Raw genomic sequence first — 24,955 nt, forward strand, 5'->3', positions numbered from 1 at the left:
TTTACCCCTGGCACGTGGGAGGGAGAGGAAGGTTCCAGGCTAGTCGGGGTTACGTAGTGATGAGACCCTCTCAAAAATGAAAGAAAACAAAACAAAAATCGAAGCGACGAGTTGCTTTTCGGAAACAAAACGAGCTAGGCACATTACATTAGCGATGGTTGGGGGAGGGAGGAAGTGCGCAAAGATCTTTATCCCAGTGTGCTTCGGGACTGGTAAGATCGGCAGTTGGTCCTTCAATACGGTCTGCGCATGCGCTTGATTGTGTAGCGTATGCAGTGCATGCAAAGGGCAGATGGAGCATAGCGTCTGATCCTTCTTGGAGTTTAAGAGGCTCTGTAATGCAGGTTAAGTAAACTAAATCACCCGGGTACAGGGAGGAATGGGGAGAAGGTAAACTGTCTGCTACACAAGCACAGGGGTCCATGTTCGATCCCCAGCACCCGTGTAAGCCAAATGAGCACCCCTCCACCCACTTACCCCCTTATACTGCACACATAAGAGAAAGCATCTACCATTCAAGAACCCCAACAGAACAGACAGCAAAGGAACGGTTAAGAGAAAGTCGTGGAGCACAAGGCACAACTTTGAGGCATAGTTGCCTCTGTGGAGGAAAAGCACAGCCTGCACTGGGTTTTTGTTTGTTTGTTTTTTGTTCGTTTCTTTTTTCTTTTGGACATAGGGCTTGGCTTTATAGCTCTGGATGACCTGGAACTCGCTATGTGGCCCAGGCTAGCCTGAACTTACGATCCTGCATGAGCCTCCCAAGTGCTGGGATTACAGGCACGCGTCACCACCGCCTGGTTTGTTATTTCCCACGTGGGCGGGAACGCCTTGCTTTAGAACAGCCTCTGGAACCAAATGACAGTTTTGCCACTGAGCACTTAACTGGATCATCACTGTGCTGTGATGTCCCACCCTGGAGAGACGTGGCGGGGTGCAGTGGAGGAGGACTGGATGGTGTATACTACGAGGCTATCCAGCTCTACCTAGAGAGCAGTGGAGCCTGAGAGAGCTGCTCTTACAAGGGTGCGGTTGGTTATTTGAGGGCATAAAAGTGTGGGTGAGGTTGAGGTGACAGCGGAGACCTTTTTCATTCAAGGTTTTGTAAGGCGGCAATCTCCTGGGGATTTCATTCACATCCAGGCTTTGGTCTCGCTTTGGTAGATGCCTGGGTACCACTCAAACTCAGAAACAAACGCCAACGAATGAAGGCCAGCAAACTTCATAAGAGTCCAACGATCAGCGGCGGACTTCATGGACAGACGACAGCACTCAGATACATGGCCACTCATGTCCTCTGACCAGAGCATCAGCTCTTTGTGGCCATGCCAAATGAGTTAAATTATGATTAGAAGGGACTTTCATGTATCAGCCAGAGTTCCATACTGGAAACAGACCCTGGGTATTTTTTAAAAGAAAGAGATTTATTTATTGCAAGAAAGGAGGTGTTCCAAAATGGCTGGAAGGTTGGTGCACAGGCTTCCTGCTGGTCTGACAGAAGTAAGTATCAGTGGGTGTGCCCTACCACGAGAGACACAACCTCTGACACAATTTCAGCAGTTGATGCTAAGGTCACTTGAGGTCCAGTGTCTGCGCCTCGAGCCATGCACCCAGACGCTGAAATCCAGACAGAGGCTGCTCCTGACTCTTCCCTCCGCTGCCCAGCACAGGGACAGCTCCAGCATAGCTCTCAGCTACAAGGTCTACCTGCGCGACTGGGGAAGCCTGTTTCTTTCCTAGGATTTAAGCACTCTGTCCTCAAGAGAGTGGGACATACAGAGCTGAAAGACTTTCTCCCTGGCCTCTGCAGTTCAAAAACACCCAGTAGAGGGAGGTGGGCATGAATCGCAGAGTGAGTAGACCATTTCCATACCTCCTCACAAGTAATTAGAGCAATAAGATGTTTGCTTTGTTTTGAATCTCCCCACCTTCATATCAGTGATGTTTTCATATGTGCATGCTACGCACCTTGATCATGTCCCTAACTGTCCCCCTTTACCTTGTCACCCTCCTTTTTGATCCTCATGTTCTTGCCTGACAGTGTCTCCCCCTGTTTTCCCACCTCTCCTCTTTTGAGATTCCGTGTGTGTGTGTGTGTGTGTGTGTGTGTGAGAGAGAGAGAGAGAGAGAGAGAGAGAGAAGCCTACTTGCCTTAATCTGATGATTCTCAGTCCATCCATTTTCCTAGGACAACTTGACATCATAGGATTTAATGACACAACTTGAAACCAGAGCAGTGTAAACCGAAAACAGTATCTAAAGTATCCATTTCCACCACCTAAATATCACAGGAAACTGAAAAGGTCAAGGCCATGTTTCATGGTGACTTCTGCCCTCAGGATCAGAGGGATAACCAGCTCTGTGAGGGTTTCTTTCACTCTGACCTATGGCTAACCAGTTTCCATCTGGACTCACAAATATTTTCTTTAGGCGCAACCCTCTTATTGAATCTTGTATGTCACTTTGTATTTGTAGTTTGATTTGTGCCAGATGCAGAATATGTGAGATGGACCCACACAACAGTGTTATTTTTTTTCCTTTTTCTTTTTTCTTCTTTTTTTCAGAGCTGGGGACCAAACTCAGGGCCTTGCGCTTGCTAGGCAAGCACTCTACCACTGAGCTAAATCCCCAACCCCCACAACAGTGTTATTTAAGGTAGTTTTTGAAAGTGTATTTATGTTTCTCTCTCTCTCTCTCTCTCTCTCTCTCTCTCTCTCTGTCTCTCTCTGTGTCTCTCTGTGTCTCTGTCTCTCTCTCTCTGTGTTTGTGTGTATGTATGTGTGTTTGTATGTATGTGTGTGTGTTTGTGTGTGTTTGTGTATATGTATGTATGTATGTGTGTATTTGTGTGTATGTATGTGTGTGTGTTTGTGTGTATGTGTGTGTTTGTATGTATGTGTGTGTGTTTGTGTTTGTGTGTGTTTGTGTATATGTATGTATGTGTGTGTTTGTATGTATGTGGGTGTATGTAAGTGTGTGTATGTATGTGTGTGTTTTGTGTGTATGTATGTGTGTGTGTTTGTGTCTATGTACGTGTATATGTGTGTATCTTTGTGTGTGTATGTATGTGTGTGTATGTATATGTGTGTTTGTGTGTATGTATGTGTGTGTTTGTGTGTATGTATGTGTGTGTGTTTGTGTGTGTACGTGTATATGTGTGTATCTTTGTGTGTGTATGTATGTGTGTGTATGTATATGTGTGTTTGTGTGTGTATGTATGTATGTGTGTGTTTGTGTGTATGTATGTGTGTGTGTTTGTGTGTGTAGGTCCTAGGATAACCCTGTGCAGTTGGCGCTCTCCTTCCACCTTTATGTGGGTTCCAGGGATTGAACTCAGGTCATCTGGTTTGCTCTTCAGTGCCTTTATCCACTGACTTCTCTCGCTGGCCCCAGCAACTTTATTTTTGCGTCTCACTGTATCAGTCACACTTGCTGTGACAGAATGCCTCATGAAAACGCCTTAAGGAAGAAAGGGTTCCTTTTGACTCACAGTTTGACGGTTCAGTCCACCTTGGGGACAGGAGCACGAGGCAGCTGGCCATATCATTGAGTCTCCATGAGGAGGCAGAGGAAAATGAATGCTGGTGCCCAAGTGGCTTCCTCCTTTCTATGCAGTCTGGAACCCCAGTCCATGGGATGGTTCCAGCCATGGTTGGGGTGACCTTCCTACCTCAATTAACCTAATCTACATAATCCCTCAAAGGCAAATTCAGAGACTTGTCTCTTTGGTGACCCCAGCTACTGTCAAGGTGACAAGAAGTCATTTACTCTTGAGTGTATGCAGCCTCAAGTGGGGAGAATTCCCTCTCCATGTCAGGCCACTGTAGTTGCTGGGGAAGGGGCTGGATGCGGTGTGTCCTTCATGTCATGAGTATTCCGTTATCCTCTGTCCCTGCCTTGAAACCTTAAGATCTCTTCTTCCTCCCACAGGGCACTTTTATACGCACGCACGCATGCACGCATGCACGAAAACACGAGCACATGCACCACACACACACATGTATACCCATGTATATATGCGCACGTCCATGCATGCACACACACGCGCGCGCACACACACACACACAGCTCTATGCATATATATATGTATATATATATATATATAAATGCCATATATATATGGCATTTTCTCCTTCTTCCCCTGATACTTCTGTTTCTCTGTCATCTTGCAAACCGGATTTTAATGTCTCCAGGGCTAAATTGAGGGGAGAAGAGAAGAGGTAAGGGAGCAGATAGGTCTCCCCATGATGGTGACCAGCTTTAATATTCAGTCCTTGCTTCTACTTAAATTGTACTCTTCCCCTACTAAAATTAGGTCTACCAGATGACCCAGCTGTACCCTCCTGGGCATATACCCAAAGGCCTTGATAGTCTACCACAGAAAGACTGGTACATCCATGTTTATTGCTTATTCTGATAATAGCTAGGAAATAGAACCAGCTCAGGTGACTAACAACAGATCAATGGATAAAGAAAACACGATTCATGTACACAATGGAATTTTAGTCAGCCACAAAGAAAGACGAGACCATGAGAACTGCAGGAAATGGTGATACCGGTTATTATTGTGTTCAGAAAAATAAACCAGACTCAGAAGAACAAAATATTTTGGGGTGTGTGTGTGTGTGTGTGTGTGTGTGTGTGTGTGTGTGAATAAAAGTGGCCATGTGGGAGGAAGAAGAGATCTTAAGATCTTAAGGCAGAGACAGAAGGTAACAGAATACTCTTGTCATGAAAGGGAATGCTAGGGAAAAGAGGACCAGCAGGGGAGGCTGGGGGATGGGAGCAGGACCAATAAGGACGGTATCCTGGAAAATGTCAGAATGAAACCCATCAATTTGCATGCACATTACAAAATAAAGTAATAACATGAGAAAGTAGATGGAATCCTTCCTCTCCAGAATGCTTCTGCACAAGTCGGGTAACTCTTGCCCTCAGTTCCTGGTTCAGACAACATATGTCTCTGTGGCTAGTGTCTTCTGGGGCCACTGATGTATCCCCCACTTTCCTTCTGCCAAGATTCTTTGCCCTTCCACATAACCCTTCTTGACAGGACCTCTGTTGGTCTCCACTCCAGCTCCCTTTCATGCTTGACCTCTATCAGGATCATGGAAAAGCTTGTCTTTCCTCTGCTCTGGTCAGCTCCATGCGAGTCACTTTGTAAGCTGTTGCTGTAGGTCCCCTCCACAGAGGATTTCATCCAGGTTCTTGACATCTAGGGTTCTGGAGGAGACCCCCGCCCAAGTATGTATTAAGACCTCCAACTGGTCTCTCAAAGCTTCTGGGTCCTGATTTGGTGTATCAGTAGTCAGCACTTCATTAGAAGAGTAGGCTGGGTTATGCTGAGTTAATGAACAGCTCCATTTAAAGCAGCTGGATATGGTACAAGCACATGGTTGGCTCTCCCGCTCTGTGGCTCCCAGACAAGCTTTAAGTGCAGTTTCCTCCTCCTTGACTTGTTCCAGATGTTTGATCTCTGACACTTCCATTTCAAAACTGCAGAGCTGAGATATACCTCAGGGCTAGAACGCTTGCCTAGTATGCACAAAGGTTAGACTGTGGAGAGGGCGCCATTTGTAAAGTGCTGAGGAACCATGAGGATCAGTGTTTCATTTCCAGCTAATCAAACTCGGTCTGGCTGTGTGTGTCTGTAATCTCAACCCTGGAAGGCCCCCACGGGATCCCAGTTGTCTAGTCAATCAGTCAATCAACAGGAGACTCTATCTCAAAACATAAGGTGGATGGATGGTAAGTCAGGAAGATGCCTGGCATTGACCTCTGAGTCCTATGGGTGAGCAGTCCATGCTCCCCCCCCCCTGCCAGATACTATCCCTCCCTCATCACAGAGAAACTCATCCACAGCTACATAGAAAGAGTGAGCCTAGTGTTAGCTACTTGAGACCCTGTCTCAAAAGAAAAGAGTATTAGTGCTCTTCCAAAAAAAAAAAAAAAAAAACAAACCCAAAAAACAAAAACCCCAAATCCTACCCTGTGTATAGTGACACGCACAGCCCACCACTGTGAATGCTGAATGCATCTAAGTAGCACGCTCACAAGTAGTTAACCGGAAGGAGCCTATGTTTGTGTATTTCACTACAGTCAAATGTTTCACGAGAAAAGACAGATTATTTTTAGTGGGTTTAGCTTCCGCTTCCCATGAGAAGGTAATTTTTGCCTTAGCTACTCCACGTTCACCAAGATATTAACCATATTTTTGCTTTTCAGCACTTGGCGTATTTTTGATAGGTTGAATAAATTCTAACAATGAAATTAAATAAAAATATGCTTCTCCGGTTTCTACCGCAAGGGGAGAGGATACCGGAGGATTGGGTTCTTGAATGAAAAGCTCATCTCTGCATTTCATTGCCTGAAGCAAGTCACGTGGTCAAAGGTCAGACGGGATGCTCAGTGGTCAGGCCCTGTCCCCGTGGGTGGTACCAGTCCCCACAACCTCACCCCCTCTCCCTGACAACCTTTAAATGAGGTTTTCTCCTCTGGGTGTGGAGAAGTTCTCTGTTGCAATATTTCTATGATTTTGACCCTTGACCTGTGTGCTTGACCTTGGTGTGAACCTGATTTAGACAATCTCCTCAGCCAGCTCTGCATACGGTCCGCGTTTCCTTTGAAATACGAGCGCCCAGGTCTCTTCGTGCCCCAGCGAATGCTTCGTTTGAACATGCTGTAATGTATATGTTCGTGTTCTGTCTCGCTCATCTGAATGAAGGCTCTGGAGATCGAGGGCTGCATCTGTCTTCTTCCTGAGGTGGCCCATTAGGTTGCCTGCTTGTCAGTGTTGGGCAAACTATAGATTATAGAGAGCAATGGTCAACAGGAAGGAGGGAGGGAGGGGAGAAGGAAGGGGGAGGGAGGGGAGGAAGGGGGAAGGGAAACTCAGCAAAGGAGGAAGGGAAGAGGGAAGGAAGGGAAGGAAAGAAATAAAAAAGTAGAGGGTAAAATGGGGGGGCATTAAGAGACAGAGGAAGTGGGGCCACAAGTTCAGTCAGTGGAAGGGTCATTGGACACACAGAGCACTGAATGTCAGCATTGGACCTCAAAATTGGATAAAGACAAAAAAAAATACTGGGGGCAAAACCGGAGCAAACATTCCGAGATGAATCAATTCAGGAGCGGAAATGAGAGGAGAATGCTGTCAGGCCCTGGAAACTGAGTTTGGCACATGTCTTGGTGCTTCCTGTTCTCCTCCTGTGGAGAAGGAGAGGGAAATAGGATTTGCAGAATGCACACTTTCATCCGGGCATTGCATAGATGCCGCCTGTAAGTTACCTTATTGATCATTTGTGGTAATCCTATTACCAAACTGGGAAACAGTCAAGAGAGAGGAGAGATCTTTTCCCAAGGTCACACAGCTACCCATGTGGCAGGAGCCCGGATCTGAGAGCCTTTGGGGCCTTTCTTACAGAGACATCCAGCCCCTGATCTGCCTTTGGCACAGGGCTCGTGGGCTTTTGATGTAGATAACTCAAAACGTTTTCTGCGGCGCGATTCTAGTTTAATGCCAAACTGCTCCTGGGTACTTGTGTGGGGTGTGCAGAACTGAGTTGTGTCTGTGGAGCTTGGAGGCGTCTAGGCGTGAAGAGCGTGGCGCATCCCCAGGATGGGTGTGGCCATGTGTGATACTTGAGAACTCGGTGTTGTTTATAGCTAGCACTGACCTTGATCCAGCAACAGCCTCTAAGGCTGGTTAACGTGTCCAGTGAACTGGGCCATAAGGTATCTGTCGTAGGGATGTGGGAACTGTCACCAAGTCTTGGGTTGTGGTCCTGTCGAGTGCCTAAGGGACACGCAGGTAGCTGCTTCACACAAGTCTAGCCTTAGAGACAGAGTCCACCGTTGTCTGGTCTATGGCAGGGGCTCTTAAACTCAGGATCAGGATGGCCTGGACCACTGTGAAGCCATAGAACATGGATCTTACTGGAGAGGGGCTGATTCAGCAAGTGAGGGATGAGGGCCAGGAGTGTGCAGTCCAATGAGATCATAGGTGAGGCCATGCTGGTAGCAATTCCTCTAGGCTCCACCCCATGGCTACCTAGCAACAGCTTGCATCTTCTGCCAGGTACAAGCCAGGAGCCAAGCATATAGGAAGCATTGCTCAGCCCTCCCTCCCTCCCTCCCTCCCTCCTTCCCTCTCTTCTTCCCTCCCTCCCTCTCTCCCTTCCTCCCTCCCTCCCTCCCTCTCTCCCCATGTTTCTCTCTCCCTCCCTTCTTCTCCCCTCCTCTCCCTCTCCACCTTCTCTCTCTTTCCCACAAGTTCCTGGCCAGCTTCTTCCTCTCTTCCTCTCTCCTCTCTCTTTCTGTTCCTCTCTGTCCTGGTCCTTTCTCTGCTTCTACCCCTCCTCCATGCTCCCTTCTAGTCCCCCCAGTAAACTTCCTTTTATATTAGGTCTGTCACATAGCTTAATTATTCATGGGGACACCTTGGCAGGGCCTGCTAAGGTACTCCCTCCTGCCAGATTACATGGCATTTTATAGCACACAGCAGATGCTGCTGGTGTAAGGGACACAGTTCGCGTTAGGTCGCCTAGGGAAAGAAGGACTCATCAGCCATAGCTGAGGGCATAAAGGTCTTCGAACTTCCCTAATATATTCAATCTCTCTCTCTCTCTCTCTCTCTCTCTCTTTTTCTCCTCTCCCCCTTTTCTCTCTTCTTCCTCCCAAATTTATTTATTTTAGTTTTTATGTATGGTGTTTTGCCTACAGGTATTGGCTATGTACCATGAAAGTGTCTGTTGCCTGCAGAGGCCAGAAGAGGGCATCAGACAGTCTGGAACTGGAGTTCCGGAGCCATGTGGGTGCTGGGATTGAACTTAGGTCCTCTGAAACAGCAAGCAGTGCTCTTAACCCCTGGGCCGCCTCTCAAGCCTCCTTTTTTGTTGTTGTTATATTAAGTGTGTGTGTGTGTGTGTGTGTGTGTGTCTGTCTGTCTGTCTGTCTGTCTGTCAGAGATGAGAGAGAGAAAGACAGAGTCAGAGTGACAGAGACAGAGACTGACAGAGAAAGGAGGACACATAGGTAGAGGCCAGAGAACAACCTTTGGTATTCATTTCTCTCCTTCACCATGTGGGTTCTGAGAACTGAACTTGGTGGCAGGTGCCTCTACCTACTGTGACATCTTCCTAGCCTAAGCAGTGTTTCTTAATCTTGGTGATCCTGATAGTTAGGAGCCATCACTCGTGTGTGTGTGTGTGTGTGTGTGTGTGTGTGTGTGTGTGTGTGCGTGTGTGTACGAGAACACAGGGAGGTTATCCTGTGCATTTCATGGTGTTTAGAAGCATCTCTGTTCTCTACCTACATGTATCCTAGTAGCAACCCTCAAGTTCCAGTAACTAAAGTCATCTACAGACATTGACTGTCCTTAGGAGGTGGGACAGCTGAGAACCACTGAATACAGGAAGGCGTCCGAAGGCCCCTGGAGGCAGGGATGAAGGAACACATCCTCATCACCCCCGTCCCGCCTTCTCCCTCAGGAGAGCTAGAAGTACAGCCCTTCCAGTAAGATCCAGGGAAAAGGCCTTGACACAGGCATCAGGAGAAAGAGCTTGGTGGAGGCTCACGTGTGAACTGGAGATGGCATGGATTTCCTCGTCTCCAAGAGGTGATGGGAACCCAGCATTTTCAAGGCTGGACAATAAGGCTGATGCATCACAGGCAAGAAAAGTGTGCTTTTATTAACCACTCCTAGGCAGGGATGCTCACCCTGATATTTTATCAGGTTATTTTGCCTTCATCAGGCCAGCTGCTTCTGGGAGCTGGGAAGGCTAGCGCAAAGCTTCTGTGAATGCTCACAATGGCCACTCATGCTTCCTCAGAGTGAGAGCTCCCCTCTCCTCCAGCATGCTCGGGCACAGCTGGGTAGGCTGGGCATTAAGTATCAATTTGCTATTCCTTCCCAGAAGGCTGCTTCCAGAACCGTATTTTTTAATTTACAGAATTTCTTATCTATTCCCTTGTTATCCTGGACACCGATACCTCTGCTAGCCAGAGAATACTTCAAACGAGTAAGTCCGGGACCTCAAATCTTCAGAGCACACTGTTCTTCATAGCCCAGGAGCAGCAGGCTCTAATAATGTGGGGAGATTGCCTATGAAGGATCAGCTACAACCCCAACTGAGGGAGGGCATCTGGGCAGTATGTTCGGGTTCTGCCACTATCAGGTGCTGTCACTTTCATAGCCAGCGTCCTTGGACTTGGGTCCCGAGGTAGATGGGAACACCATCCCTCCAGGGTTTTCCATAATAACCTAGATGAAGGTTTTGTGCTATCTTCTTGAACTTGAGCTACACGAGTGGTGGAAGCTGACAGTGCCCTGGCCAGTGAGATCTTTAGCAGCCAAGCAACAGACCGAAGTAGCTTCTGCGTTGGGCAAGGAGGTTGATTTTGACTGCTAAGGGAAACGGCACGTGGTGGGGGCAAGAAGAACTCATTGGTACGGCAGGGTTGCCTAGGTCTCTTCTACCAGTGGGAGCCTAAATATCAGAGCCTGCCAGTGGGGCAATCAAAGCAAGACCTTACATCCCACAGGAGAGGAGCACTGGGTTTTAGCTCTAAGCAGTGGACTCCCATCAGCCAAGGTATTCCTAGACACCGAGGGGTGTGTGAAACGGATGGCCACCATGATGACCACGTGAGATCTCATGGTGTTCCGAAGTGTGGCTAGCAGCAGAGAAGCTCATGTCACCCTCCTGAGGGCTTGTGTTAGAAGCCTTTCCTTGGCTTCCTTGAACCCCTTCAGCATCCTTCCTCGCTCGGCTGCCCAGAGGCTGCCCTTTGCCAATGACGTCATGGAGCTCCCTGCCCACAGGGTTTGCGTTGGGTGTGGTTAATAGGAAGTGTTGAAGGAGGTTGAGGGAAGAAGTTTGCTGACTTTGGTTTCCAGGTCCCTTCAGACTGATTATCTGAATGTTCCTCTAGAAGGTCCTCAGCTTCTGGGGGATGGTCCTTCTTCTTTGCAAAACTCTTCCTGGGTTACCTTAGCCATCCTGTCTCTCGCCTCTTCCTGTCTCTTCAGAGAGTTCACTGCTACAAACCACAGAGAGTTGCCCCACCGGTTCCTCTTACCTCTGTAAACATTTTACGAGTCTCTTCTCAAATCCCTCAGTTCCTAACAGACCCTGACTTAACCACTGGGCCTGGCCAACCGTGGTACTGCCTAGAACTCTCGATCCAGGGCAAATGGAGCAAAACAGAATCATGGCTGAGGGTTCATCTGTAGTAGGTGTGGCAGGGACTGTGACTGTGGGATTGGATCTACTGCCAGCTGTGTCCTGTTGTAGACCTGCCCCAGGTCACTTCTTCTGCATTAGGCCTTGGGCAGGGCCTCGGTTCTAGCTCACTTTTTAGTTCTGATGTTTCAGCTTCCCAGCAATTCCTTGCTCCCCAACATCATTCCAGGGGAAAAAATGATGATGATGAATTTTAAAGTTCATGTCGTCAGAGATGTCCCTGAAGCCTGTGATCATGACCTTGACTGATACGGCCAATCAAGCAGATTTTTGGTATCTGGCCAAAAGCATTGTTTAGCTGAATGAGAGATTTTAGGGCTCTTTACAAGCGACCATCTACCATTTATGGTGTGTGTGTGTGTGTGTGTGTGTGTGTGTGTGTGTGTGTGTGCGATGCACAAAATATGTGGGTTAAGGTTGTTTTGTAAAAATGATTTAATCACAAGAAAAATACCGCAGACCATCAGAGAAGACTTGGTCTAGATGTCCTAAAGAATTGGGGCAAGAAACAAACAAACAAAACCCTCTCAGACCAAAAAAAAAAAAAAAAAAAAAAAAAAAAGACCAAAAAAACAAAACAAAAAAAACCCCAAAAAACAAAAAACAAACAAACAAAAAACCCACACAAACAAAAACTAGAACAATTGTGTGTTTCAGACTCTTTACCAGACAAGAAATAAAAGCTTTGCCTGGCTTGGGTTCTTCTTGCTTATATTATTAGTGGGGCAAATTTCTTTAGTATTTCTCCTGTCCTTCTGTCTTTACACGTCTCCCTAGGTAGGAGGGCTGAGAAGTGAGTAGTCTGACTACACACAGCTGATACTGGGAGGGTTGGACACTGAGAACAATCACATGGACTCACTGTGTTAATTTGTCCGGAAAGACTTTCTTGAGCTCTGACCTTATGCCAAGCCTGGGTACCACGTTTAAGATTCAGATGTAGATGCAACAGCCTCCATTCCGTTCAGGTTCACTGAAGTGGTCCAGGCAAGAGATGATGAGACACTGAAAGGCAGAAGAAGACTAAGCTTTTAAGAGATGCCTAGAAGGAAAAATCAGTAAGGTCTCGTGATAGATTAATATGAAATTCGTTATTATGAGAAAAGGGGGAGAAAGGTATTTAGAGGGATTTCTAGGTTTCAGGCCAAAACATGGGGGAAATTCATGGTTATTGCTGGGACAGAAAATGCTGTAGAAAAGGCAAAGGAGGGAGGAGGTGGGAAGGAGAGAGCTGGAGACCAGGTGACTGGGGACAGAATGAAGTCTGGAGGCAAGACAGCTCTTGGTAGGCGTAGGCCATCAATGATTGAGCTGGGACAGAGGTGAAAGTCAAGGTTGGCTTGGGAGCCTCAAGTACCAACGAGTAACAGAACGTTAACCCTTCAGCCTCCTGCAATTGGAGCTGTGGGGGCACTACAGGAGGAGAGCTATGTTCTCTGGGCTCCCACAGCTGGCCTTGGAGGACTCCCTTCATCTCCCCTGTTACTTCCTGGGCTCAGGTTCAGCATTTAGTCGATCTTCTCATTAGGAGAAGCTGCTCTGTGGGCCTGCAGGATCATTCAATACAGTAAGTGAGCCAACCTCAGGGGTTCCTTCCGTAATGAGTACTTAAGCCCGCCATTAGCCACCGTTAGGGCTCAGCTTACTTTTTGCTTACTGATCACCAGCTATGGGGCTGGCTGGGCTGGCCAGATGGAGAGGTGTGTGGATCCTTTCCAGGGCTCCTCTCCAGAGACTCCTGGAATCAGGCTGCTGTGTCCCTGGAGCCAAGATTAGTTTCAGTTCACTGGGCAAGCACAGGTAGGAATCTATGCTTGATGGGTTTGGAGGAGGGAGGGCTAGAAGCTACGGCTCCTGCTTCTTTCAAGTGTGTGTCCGTGCATGTGTGTTTAAGGAAGCCCATTCTCTGCTCTAAAGGGTGCATGATTCAGGCTTAGAAACCCTTGTTTTGGTACTCTGGGTGTCTTCCGAACCTTCCAGTCCCTGGATGTCCATGAGATCACATGGAAAAGGAATGACTCAAGTCTTACTGCCTTTGCTTCCCCCAGCTCCTAGAAGAAACCCTATGGGGTTTGCAAGGAACCCCAGATGTTGGGCTGCTTCTCCGGGTTCCATGTTTTCCTCCAGGGCCTTCTCTCTGCAGGTGCCATGGCCGCCATGCAGGGGCTGGAATCTTCTGACAATGCCTCTGCTCTGCTGGGCCTTTCAGCATCGCTCCCCCCTGTACTCTGCTGCTGGTCTGCCAGGGCCAGCCTCTCTGCCAGCCTCATGTTACTGCCTCACTGTCATAGCACTGGGCTCTGGTACCGCTGTCATCTCTGGGGATAGAGCCTAGGGCTGAAGAATATCTGTGGTTATGGGAGAGAGCAGAGAGAAAGATTTTCTCCCCTCTTTTAACTGTGTTTTCACTACAAGTTTCAGAGGGTGTGCTGAAACATGCCTTCTAGCATATTTTGGTATTGTCTTAGTCAGTGTTCTATTGCTGTGAAGAGACACCTTGACCAGGGCAACTCATATCAAGGAAAGCATTTCATTGAGGCTGGCTTGCAGTTTCAGAGGTTTAGTCCATTATCATCATGGTGGGGAGCATGGTGGCATGCGGGTGGACATGGTGCTGGAGAAGGAGCTGAGATTCTACATCTGGATCCATAGTCAACAGGAAGGAGAGAGAGAGAGAGAGAGAGAGAGAGAGAGAGAGAGAGAGAGAGAGAGAGAGAGAGAGCGCTACCAGGCCTGGCTTGGGCTCAGCCCCCCAGTGACACTCTTCCTCCCCAAGGGCCACATCCTGTGAGTGCTAGGAACCTTTGCAAAGAGGCACATGCATTCTTAACCACAGATCCATCGCCTTAGTCCTAAACTCATAAATGTTCACAAGTGTAGCAGAGGAAGAGGTTGGGAATGTTTGTAAAAGATAAAGATTGTAAACACAGTTAGAGTGTGTCCGCACTATCCCCAGCCAGCATCAATGGATTCCATATGTCTCTGTAGATTCAACCAACTATGGCTGGAAATACTTTTAAAAACTTGTGTCTGTACCAAACAGAGGCAAGCATTTTTGTCCTACGGCCGATCTTTAAGTGATGTGCTTTACCAACGAGTCCTTCAACATTTGCATCCTGTTAGCTGCTGTGAGTAACCAAGAGAGGCTGTAAAGTACATGGAGAGATCTGCATATGCTGAATGAGAAACTGAAAGACGCTCGTATAACCATGGGAATCGAAGTCCGTCGGGGAAAACCTAGAACCGTGCCCTGGTTGGTACAGAGGACAACTGTAGGTTATACTTTAAGGAGCACACACTGTGGTTTGTTAGTTTCCGTTTTTTGTTGTTGCCATGACAAAATACTTGACGGAAACAAAGGAAGAGGGGCCTGATGATTGCAAAAGGGGCCCGCCCATGGCTACTTCGATCCTTGTGCTTGGGCAGAACATCATGGCGGAAGACGGTGGTGGGGGGGAGTCTGCTCACCACATCGCCACATGGCCAACCTAAAAGAAAAGAGAAATGGTGGCGGTAGGCTTGCTGTGCATTTCAACCTTTTAATTTCACTGAGCCCCTAGGCCACGGGGTGATGTCCCGCACATCCAGGGTGAGTCTTCCTTGCTCATTCCGTTAATCCTTTCTACGAACATCCTCACAAGAGGCACGCCTCACCTCAAGCACCGATTTTGATGACTCTATACCCAGTCAAGTTGACAATGAAGGTGAACTGTGACAGTTCCCATCAGAAACATTCTACCACCAGTGCAGTTCAAAAAACGTCTATAGAAGAACCTACACGAAGGGGCGTGGCAGCATGCCAATAAAACTTTATTTACAAAACACAATTGTCCACTCTGTTGTAAAACAACCTCAACTCTTCCTTCCGCCGACAGATGGCGCCAGCGGTTCCTCCTGGCTGTCATTTGCTTTGTTAGAGTGTGTTTGCAGTGTTTGTGCTCAGATAGAAGGTGTTTTCCAAATGTTATCATTATGACCAATAAGTGCAGAGGCAGCTAGCATGTTGGAAATGCTACTTCGAAGAGACATATGGTTACGATGGAAACCAAAGTGGAATAATAATTGCAAAAATTGGAAGCGGTGAGAAAATGGATGTTGTAAGTGAAAATGGGGTAATTTCTTTCCAGACAGTAGCATGATTGTAAAGGAGTAAATCAAACAACATGGAAAAAATGTGCTGTGCCCATGCCATCAACAGTAATCAGCCAAATAAGATGAGGTAAGAATGGTGAAAATCAAAAGAACAGAAAAATCGAGTGCAAGGCCAGAGAGGAGCAGGGTGAGAGAAGCCCATCAGATTCATGTGAGTTTAGACCAGGTCAGGAGCTGCCAAGATAACATGAAGACATTGAAGAAAGGGCCCCAGCTGATGCACACCGGGTATGGCTTGTAAGGCTCAGAGCCCCTCAGTCCGCACAAGGTCAGGGTAACAGTGATGGCATGGCTGCCAGGGGCTTTTCCAGAAGATGACTTGAAGGAAGGAGTCACCTGCCTGGATAGATTTTTTAAAGTAGGACTGGGGCTCTCAGAACATACACCATAGCCAGATGGATTCTGGGAAACATGGAGCCGTTCTGCTGTTTGGTGGAAATGAACCAGGGGATTACAATTTAGCCCTTGCCAAGTTTATTGCACTGGCAGATAAATGGATTTATGAATGGAACTTGGGACCTGAAATTGTCGGGAACAAACACGTGCATAAGCACACATACGGATACATACAGATACACGCACACAAATGTGCAGACACAGATCTGACGGGAAAGGTGTGTGTGCGTGTGTGCGTGTGTGACAGATAAGGGCTAAAAATCTGTTGCTTGCTGGGCATAGTCCCCAGGTTTCAGGGTGGGAGAAACCCTCTGCTCAGTCTTCCCAATCATTCAGGGTCAGAAAAGAGGAATTTGAGGAGGAAGGTTGGAGAGGAATTGTGTTAACTCTGGCAGTGCTCAGGACCTGGAAACAAGAGGTAGGCCAGGCTGGAGTCTGAAGGTGGATCTTCCAAGTCTGATTGTGAATGCTACTGTTGGAAGCTTCCAGCTTCCTATGTGCAAAGGAAGACGAATGTTTCCTTGCGGGGGGAGGAATGAGGGTGCTTCCGTCCCAGGGAACAGAGGAGCAGACTGGGAGGAAGGAAATGCACAGACTAAAGGGGAAAAAAAATCAAGGTGTCGTGGTGACCTGCCAGGTTCCAGACTGAGCTGGTAAAGACGACAGGATGGGAAACACTGGTCACAGGGGACTTGAGTTCCCACAAGTAGGGGAATTCGTTCTGAGGCTTCCCATCTAGTATTGGCAAGGACATAATGAGATTTTGAGTGTTTCAAAATCCATCACAGAGTAGACTTTTAAGTATTATCACCACAAAGAAATAATGTTTGTGATGGAGTGGACATATTAACTAGCCCAGATTGATCCTTTCACATATGCAAAGCAACACATCCCATTGGGGTCTGGGCAATGTTTAGAACACTGTGCCTGGCTCGCACAAAGCCTTGGGTTCGATCCACAGCACTGCATGAACCACAGTGGCACGTGCCTGTGACCCCAGCACTCCAGGGGTGGAGGCCCGGGGACTCCAAAATCAAGGCCTCCTTGGCTGTATGTGGTTTTAGGCCAGCTTAGGATAGACCAGAGGCTGTTTTTAAAGAAAAATAAAACCCTTTGTATCCCATAAATAGGCATAATTGTTGCTTAGAAACCTTAAGTCAACTGAGAAAATAAGTTCATGAAAGACATGTCTAATGGCACGTTTGTGAGAAAGCAGGCAAGAGGAGGGCGTAAGACAGTAGAGGGTGGTGTGGTGGCCAAGCTTTCTCTGTGGGCCAGCTTTTGGAAGTGATGTTGACTTGGGAATAGAGCCGTCTACTTGTGTTATCTCAGGCTTTCCTGGCTGTCGTTAGGATTCTCCTGGTGGCAAGCCGTGGAAACCAATTTGAAGTATCTTAAGGAGAAAATGTATCTGATTTATTGAAAATATATTTGGGTGTCTCATAGAATTTAAAGAAGTAGTTGAACAGCCTTGGAGGGAGAAACTTAGTGGTGACAGCTCTTGGATGCGCTCACCAATAGGGCAAAACTTCTTGGATTTTAGATAGTGCCAGAATCAGAGGGGATGAAGCTGGAGATGGGGCTGCTCAGGACCCAGCCTCTACCAAGATCTGAATTCCTAACACTTTGCCCTGGGGATGTCATGGCTGCTGTTGTTGCTTGACCCCAAAGAGCTGAAGTTAGCGAGACTTGTTCTCATCTCCAAGCCTTGTTCCCTGGTTCACAGATTGGACCACATGTGCCTTGTGAGATGGAGTCACATCCTTCAAATGTGGCTGCCCAAGAGCCGCCCCACTGCACCCTGGCAAGAGGTCAGAGATAAGGAAGGCTTAGTGAATGATTCCGCTGTGGTCATGCAGGAATCTGGGGTTCTGAGTCTGGATTTGAGTTCGTTCTGTGGCGTTTGTCTCTGAGTTAGCGCTCTGCCCCCTTGATACTCTCCCTGCTAAATAGAACTGTTTCCTCACGAGTATGTACCACACTTTCATTTTAGAATATTATTGAAATAGCACTTGGTCAAGTGCTCATCATGCAAGTATGAGTATGTGAGTTCAAAACCAGGGTGTGTCACTGTGTGCTTGCAACCCCAGATCTTGGGAGGGAGAGACAGTCAGATCTCAAGGACTCAATGGCTAGACAGCCTAACCTACTCAAAGTTTAAGGCTGGTGAGAAATTGTGTTTTTTTTTGTTTGTTGTTGTTTGTTTGTTTTTTTCTAGAACAAAGTAGAATCGCATCTAAGGAACAACTTCTGAAGTTGACCTTTGGCTCCTGCATGCACACATGCATGAACACACACACACACACACACACACACACACGCACGCACACACATACGCACACACATATACACACATACGCACACACATACATACACACACACCACACACATACACACACATACACACACATACACACACACTCACACACACATACACATATAACACATACACACAAATACACACATATACACTCACATACACACCTATGCACACACATACATACACACACCACACACACATACACACACATGCACACACATACACACACACACACACACACACACACATCCCTATTTGCACTTGATCTTAGCCAAAAGGCCGAGAAGCGATACACACATCCCTATTTGAACTTACCCACCCAGTCTTACTAGACAAGAATTTATTACTAATTCTTACTAGGAAACATGAGGGAGAATAATGTAGTTGTGAGAAGTCACACACATTTGGGAGTATTCCTTCCTTCCTCCCTTCTTTCCTTCCTTCCTCCCTTCTTTCCTTCCTTCCTTCCTCTCTCCCTCCCTTCCTTCCTTCCTCCCTCCCTCCCGCCCTCCCTCCTTTCCTTTTTTCCTTCCTTCTTCCTGTCTTTTTGATGGGGTCTCCCTATGTAGTCCAAACTGACTTTGAGCTTGAGATCTTTCTGCTTCAGCCTCCTACATCAGGACTACAGGCATTCTCTACAAGGCTGCCAGGCTCTTGGACCCTAAGCCCATCATGGCGGTAGGAGGCAGCTTGTGATTCCTACTTCTGATGAGTTGGTTCTGGAGAGTGGGTAGCTGGTTATGCTTCTGCCCCACCCTGCCAGGAAAGCTCTTTTCTCTAGCACCAGAGACAGTACATGCTTTCAACCACTGAGTCCTCTTTCCAGCCCTGCAATCTTTCTTATAAATTGAAAGTCCCCTTCCTGGGACAAAACTCTCTGCATTTGTAGCAGGTAGAACGAGACTGCTGCTGCGAGCTACTGGGGAGGGCCGCAGACTGAGAAAGAGAAGGCTGGCTCGGCTGTGGTTTGCTACTCCACTCTTTCCTGACAAAGAAATGGATCCTTAAGGTAGTTAGGGCACAAAAGCTATGGTGGGAAGGGGCTACCCTGTGCAGACAGGACAGAGTCATGGCTTGGGATGGGAAAAAGTTCTTGACTCCTCTGCTCACATATGCCTCCATGGTTCCTAGCCTTTGCTTGAAGACTCTGACTCATAGGCAGTTTGATAATGTCCTTATGGGGAAGAAATGAGGCAGACTGGATTCTGCTTTCTTTTCTCCTGTTATGAGCAGTTCAGATCTCCCCCAAACTTGGATACCGTCTCACTAAAATAAAATGTCCCGCGTAACTAGGCTGAGCTATCTTAGAAGGCAGTGAGGCACCCGTTTGCTCTTTCCCTCAGTGTGTAGGGTGGGGAGGAGGGAATGGGGGTCAAACCCCGGAAGCACTCTGTCACCGAGCTACATCCAACAGTGTGTCTTGGGTACCACCCTAAAGTGGGCTTGACAAGCACAGATTTGAGAGGGGCTTTGTGAATGTCTTTCCCCCATAGTGCAGCACATCTAACAATGCCACCATGTCTCTGAGGCGAGGGCTGGATTGCATTAACCCATCCTTCCTTCCATTCCCTCTCTTACCTTGGATATCAGCATTAGCAGACTCGGTATTCATTCTGGCCTGAAAGTCTGTTTTCTTGCCTTCCGTTTTTAAAAAATAGTGAGTGTGTTGCCAGTGTCTGGCCTCGTGTTGGGAATGAACATTTGTAGCATCTCTGTGTGACTGTGATCTATTTGGATCAGTTGATGGGTCATGGGGTGACCCATCCTGAAGGTTGCCAGGATCTGCAGAGAAAGAAGAAGTGGGTGTTCTTTTGGTAGGTGCCGCTTTGAACAAGGCACATTTCAAAAGGACTTGACTTCCAGGCATCAGTCTCTAACCTGTGGTTTTAGGCCAAGCTCTTGGAGAGAGTGTGTGTGTGTGTGTGTGTGTGTGTGTGTGTGTGTGTGTGTATAGGTATAAGTGTATGTGTGTATGTATGCTTATGTGTGTGTATGTGTCCATGTATATGTGTGTATATGTATGTGTGTATGTATTTGTGTATATGTGTGTATATGTATGTATGTGTGTATGTGAATATTCTGTGATGTATATATGTGTGTATAGTGTGAATACATATGTGTATATTGATGAGTATATATGTATGTGTGTATGTGTGTATATATGTGTATATGTATGTATGTGCTTATGTGGTATATATGTGTATGTAGTTGTATGTATGTGTGTGTACATATGTGTGTATATGTATATATATGTATGTATATGTATGTGGTATATATATGTATATGTGTGTAAGTGTATGTATGTATGATTATATGTGTGTATGTGGTGTGTATATCTATCTATCTATCTATCTATCTATCTATCTATCTATATCTATATATATATCTGTGTGTGTGTGTGTGTGTGTGCGTGATTTGCTCATGAAGCCCTTGCATGTGTCTTTCTGCTCAGTTGGGAGAAAGTTTCCTGAAACCTGCTTGCCTGAGACAGTCACTCAGCTCTACGGCAGGAACAAAGAGGCTTCTGGGCCTCGGCTTCCAGCCAGGGATGCCTTCCAGATGTTGTCATGGTGATGCTGGAGTCAGGAGACACTCACCAATAGAAACAAATCTCTTCTTCCTCTCTCCTGAAGCATCATGTGCAGCCTCTCCCACCGTGGCTGAAGGTGGAGGAGCGTCTCTATTAGCACAGATGGCTGGACATGAGCCACTTTCCAGCCAGGCCTTCTGGATGCTCTGTGAGCTCAGTGCCCAGAGAGCACCATTCATCTGGGTCAGGGATCTGGGATCACAAGGTTGACAGAATCTGTCCCAAACAGAGATGGCACAAATGCTAAGTGTACAGTCAATTGTACTTTGATGAAAGAGTGCTGTGGGAATCTGTAGATCAGGTTGTCTCTCCTAAGCTAGTGAGAGTTGGTTTGGAGCTGACTGGAAGCCCCTGTTAACGATGATGGCATCAGCATGAACAGAGGCCACACTCAGCTACGTGACCCTGGATATGCTGAAGACATCTAGAGTCACGCCCATTACCACACGGTGAAGAACGGAAGACACCCAGAGACATCAGTGCAGTCTGGCAGGCGAGCTTTGCCACTAGGATGTGCAAGGATGTGGGGGAGAGATGGGAGGGAAAGAGAGGTGGAATGGTTTGTGCACCATGAAGAAAGGAGGAACTAGAAATGCAAGGGTGGTGAGGAGCAGCTTGAGGTGACTAGCCTGTCAGGAGCCATGCTGAGGTCCTAGGGCTGCGCAGAGAGCAGGCCCCCGAGTGTGTGAGAGCAGGTGAAGTGGCTCTGCCCCTCATCAGCTGTGCAGTGGGCGCAGGAGAGATACCACTCCAGAGTGGGACAGCCGACCCCATCCACACCTCAGCTAGGCAGCAGCATAGAGCTGGCCTTGGTGGTATGGGCAAGGGAGAATTGACCCTGATGGCATAAGAGTGGGACAGTTGGCCCTGCCCCTAGCTGGAGCAGTGCTGGAGAGCTGGCCTCATATGAGCATGGGTGAGCTGGCAGGCTGAGCAACTCAGCTACTACCCAGGTCCAGATCCAAGGCTTTGAGTTGGCCCAATCTAACATTACCCCATCTATGAGCTGCTGGAGCATGTGAAGGGACTGGTCTGGCAGATCCAAAGCTTCAGGATCTCCGTGACACAGGGCAACAAACAGGATATTTGAGAGGAGTCCCAGTGAGGATCCAGTGTTGATAGTGTAGCGGAGTCCAGAGACCTCCAGGCGGACCAGTGATTCATTGCAATGAACATTTGCAAGTAAAGCTGTCTGGGTAAAAGGGTTACAGCCTGCATTACACAGCAGCTTCTACAGTGAGATTTTTATATTTTTAATTAACTAATTAACTTTGTTTTTATTTTTTAAAGATTTATTTTAGTTTCATGAGTACACTGTCGCTGCCTTCAGACACACCAGAAAAGGGCATCAGATTTCATTACAGATGGTTGTGAGCCACCATGTGGTTGCTGGGATTTGAACTCAGGACCTCTGGAAGAGCAGCCAGTGCTCCTAATCACTGAACCATCTCTCCAGCCCTTGTTTATTTTTATTTTTTGTTTTTTTTGGAGGGGAGGGGAAGTTGCAAGGACAGAGGGCAGAGGGAGATGAGTAGGATTTGGGGTGCATGATGTGAAATTCACAAAGAATCAATCAAAAGTTAAAAAGCAAAACAAACAAACAAACAAACAAACAAAAAACAAAAAAACCAACCAACCGACCAACAAACCAAACATACAAAAAGCATGACATCCACAGCAGTTGCTAACACTTGTACAGCACTTATAGTATACCAGGCATGCATCCAAAGAGCCAGTGAGTTTTAATTTAGTGTGGTTTCTATGTAAAGTGCCCAGCACTCTACAAACAGAGCATCTATGGCCATGGTCAGACCCTTTGGGCTCGGATGTCTCTTCTTCCTTCCTCTAGGTGGTCTGTTTGACAACTTGAGCTATCCCAGGCTGTCAGGAGGTCACCTCGCCCCAGTGGACAGAAGACACAATTGCCAATCTGTAGTACTCAGCCAGATGTTAGATTGCTGTGTTACAGTTCGCCGGAGTCCTGACCTGGCCCCATTTGCTTCTGTTCTGGTCTGTGAGTGCTCTGAGACATTAAAGAGGGGTGAAGGTCTTCAGGGATGGACCCCCATTGAAGGGACCAGTTTTACAAGAACCCGAGTCCAAGAAACCCCCAGGTTGTATTTGTGTCCTGCTGTCAGGCTCAGCATAATGGCCCTGACAGTCGAAGTAAGCAATTGGGCAATTTCCTTCAGGAACGTTTGAAATCAAAAGCAGTTTGTCTGAGTGGAGGAAATTGTGAGAGCCCCAAATGGAACTGCTTAAATTTATTGCTGGAGAGTTTTTTACATATTGAGCCAAAGGCATTTTTTTTCCCTTTTGCACTTGGTCTTGGGTTTCTGCGAGTGCCGCACTGCACCAGGGCTGGCTTCAAAGTTGGCTTGTAGGGAAATCAATTCCACCGCTAGCTAGCCCAGCTCTCAGAAGCCAGAAGCCTGCCCTATCCTGTGGGAGGACTCAAGTGCCTGGATGGGAATATTCTATCCCTGCATCTCCAAAGAGGAGACTTACCAGCATCCGTCACATTGCCCAGGACCTTCGGCTGGCAGAGAAATCAAAGTTGTAATAGCTATGACTTTTCAGGTGAGGACTTCCTGGCATTGGGTACCGAGTGTGGGGGCTGCAGACAATGAACACTTCTGGCAGATTTCCCTGGTTGCGATGGATGAAAACTGCATAGAAGGGGCCAGGTTTGTATGCAGCTCAATATTAGAATAGCATGCATGTTGTTTGTGGGACAGCGGGAAGACAGATTGAAAGAACTCGGTTAGATCACAGCTTTAGTCTGACTTGGCTCGACCTTACTATGTGGCCACAGGGAAACCATTTCCTTTCTTGGGACCCCAGTTTCCCTGTCTGTGAAATAAAGTTGATAAAAAAAGGTCCCCTTTAGCTCTCATGGGACCACGAGATGCACTCCCCTCTTACCAGCATGTACACCCTACCGAAGCCTAGCTCACATTTTTCTGGAGGCTTTTGAGGTTTTGTATTGCAATATCTGCTTAGCACATTAAGACAGAGAGGAAGCATCCTGGTGTGCTGGAAAACCCGAGGACTTGGGAGCCCGCACAGCTGGGGTCAAGTCCTGTTTCTGTGTCTAACTTGCTGTGACCTTGGACAAATTGCTTGCCCTTTCTATCTGTAGTCTCTTCAAGCCTGAGAATGATACCCAGAGGATGAAGCAAGGCAGTGTCATGAATCATCAAGGCTGGGGAAACCCAGGAGCTCACCCAGGCATGAATTTCCTTCTTTCCTTGCACAGACCCATGTAAACCACATCCCGGCAGCATTGCTGGCTGAAGGAGAGCCCCGCCTTGGCGTTATGTATGGATCTGTAGCTCTGAAGAGGAGGTGTTATCTTTCATGTTCTCCTCTAAGCAGCCGTAATGAAAGATCCTTGGACCAAATGATAGATGTGCTTGGAAGAGCTGCTTTGATAAATGGCTTGGGTTGGGGATTGGGTGAAACCCCTGGGGTTATCCTTAAGTAAAATAGATTGTAGCTAAACTGCCTTCTAAAGAGGGGAGGTGCCATTAACACCAGGACTTCTGTCTTGCTGAGTGAAGAGATTGAGTAAGGTGTGTGAATCTCGGAACAGAGCTGAGTTACTCTCAGTAAGAGAGGAGAAGGTATTAGTGGGACGAGGAGAGACAAAAAGCCAAGTGACACAGTGGAGAAGATGATAAGGCGGACGAGAGGGTGTCATTTGAGAGGAGCAGTTGACACACACGCTCAGTTTATCGGATGCTACTGTTGAGGCACAGGTGCTCAGCGTCCTCAGATGCTGTTCCAGAGCTGGGCTGCTTAGGGTAATTTTTTTTTTAATGGACACAAGCTAGGGTCATCTGGAAAGGTGGGACCTCACTGGGAAGACGCATCCCTCAGATTAACCCGTAGACGCAAGCATATGGGGTACATTCTGGATTGATGGTTGGTGTAGAAAGGCAGTGCTTCCCTCTTTAAACTGGTGGCCCTAGTCCTTTATTGAAAAGACCAAGCAAACCATGAGATCAAACCCATAAGCAGCATCTTGAGTAGACTCTGCTTCAGTTCCTGCCTTCAGCTTCCTACCTTGAGGTCCTGCCCTGTCTTTCCTTGCTGTTAGACTGTGATCAGGACTCATCGACCGAATAAACCCTTTCTTCCACAAGTTGTTTTTTCTGGTCAAATTCCTTGCAATGAAAAGCACACTGGGATAGGTTCTTTCCAGGTGCGTGTGAATGAATCCACGTGTGTGTGTGTGTGTGTGTACACATGAGT

General features: G+C 47.3%; 1 long non-coding RNA gene across 1 annotated transcript; it reads left to right on the forward strand.

Moving 5' to 3' along the window:
- The first annotated feature begins 258 nt into the window (after nt 1-258).
- LOC134479031 (uncharacterized) lies at nt 259-15,062 on the forward strand. The gene is made up of 2 exons (XR_010051981.1): nt 259-1,852; nt 14,284-15,062. It is a non-coding gene; the product is annotated as an uncharacterized LOC134479031 (long non-coding RNA).
- Nucleotides 15,063-24,955: the final 9,893 nt, after the last annotated feature.

The sequence above is a fragment of the Rattus norvegicus genome, chromosome 5 (genome assembly GCF_036323735.1).
Source record: "Rattus norvegicus strain BN/NHsdMcwi chromosome 5, GRCr8, whole genome shotgun sequence".
NCBI classification, from domain to species: Eukaryota; Metazoa; Chordata; class Mammalia; order Rodentia; family Muridae; genus Rattus; species Rattus norvegicus.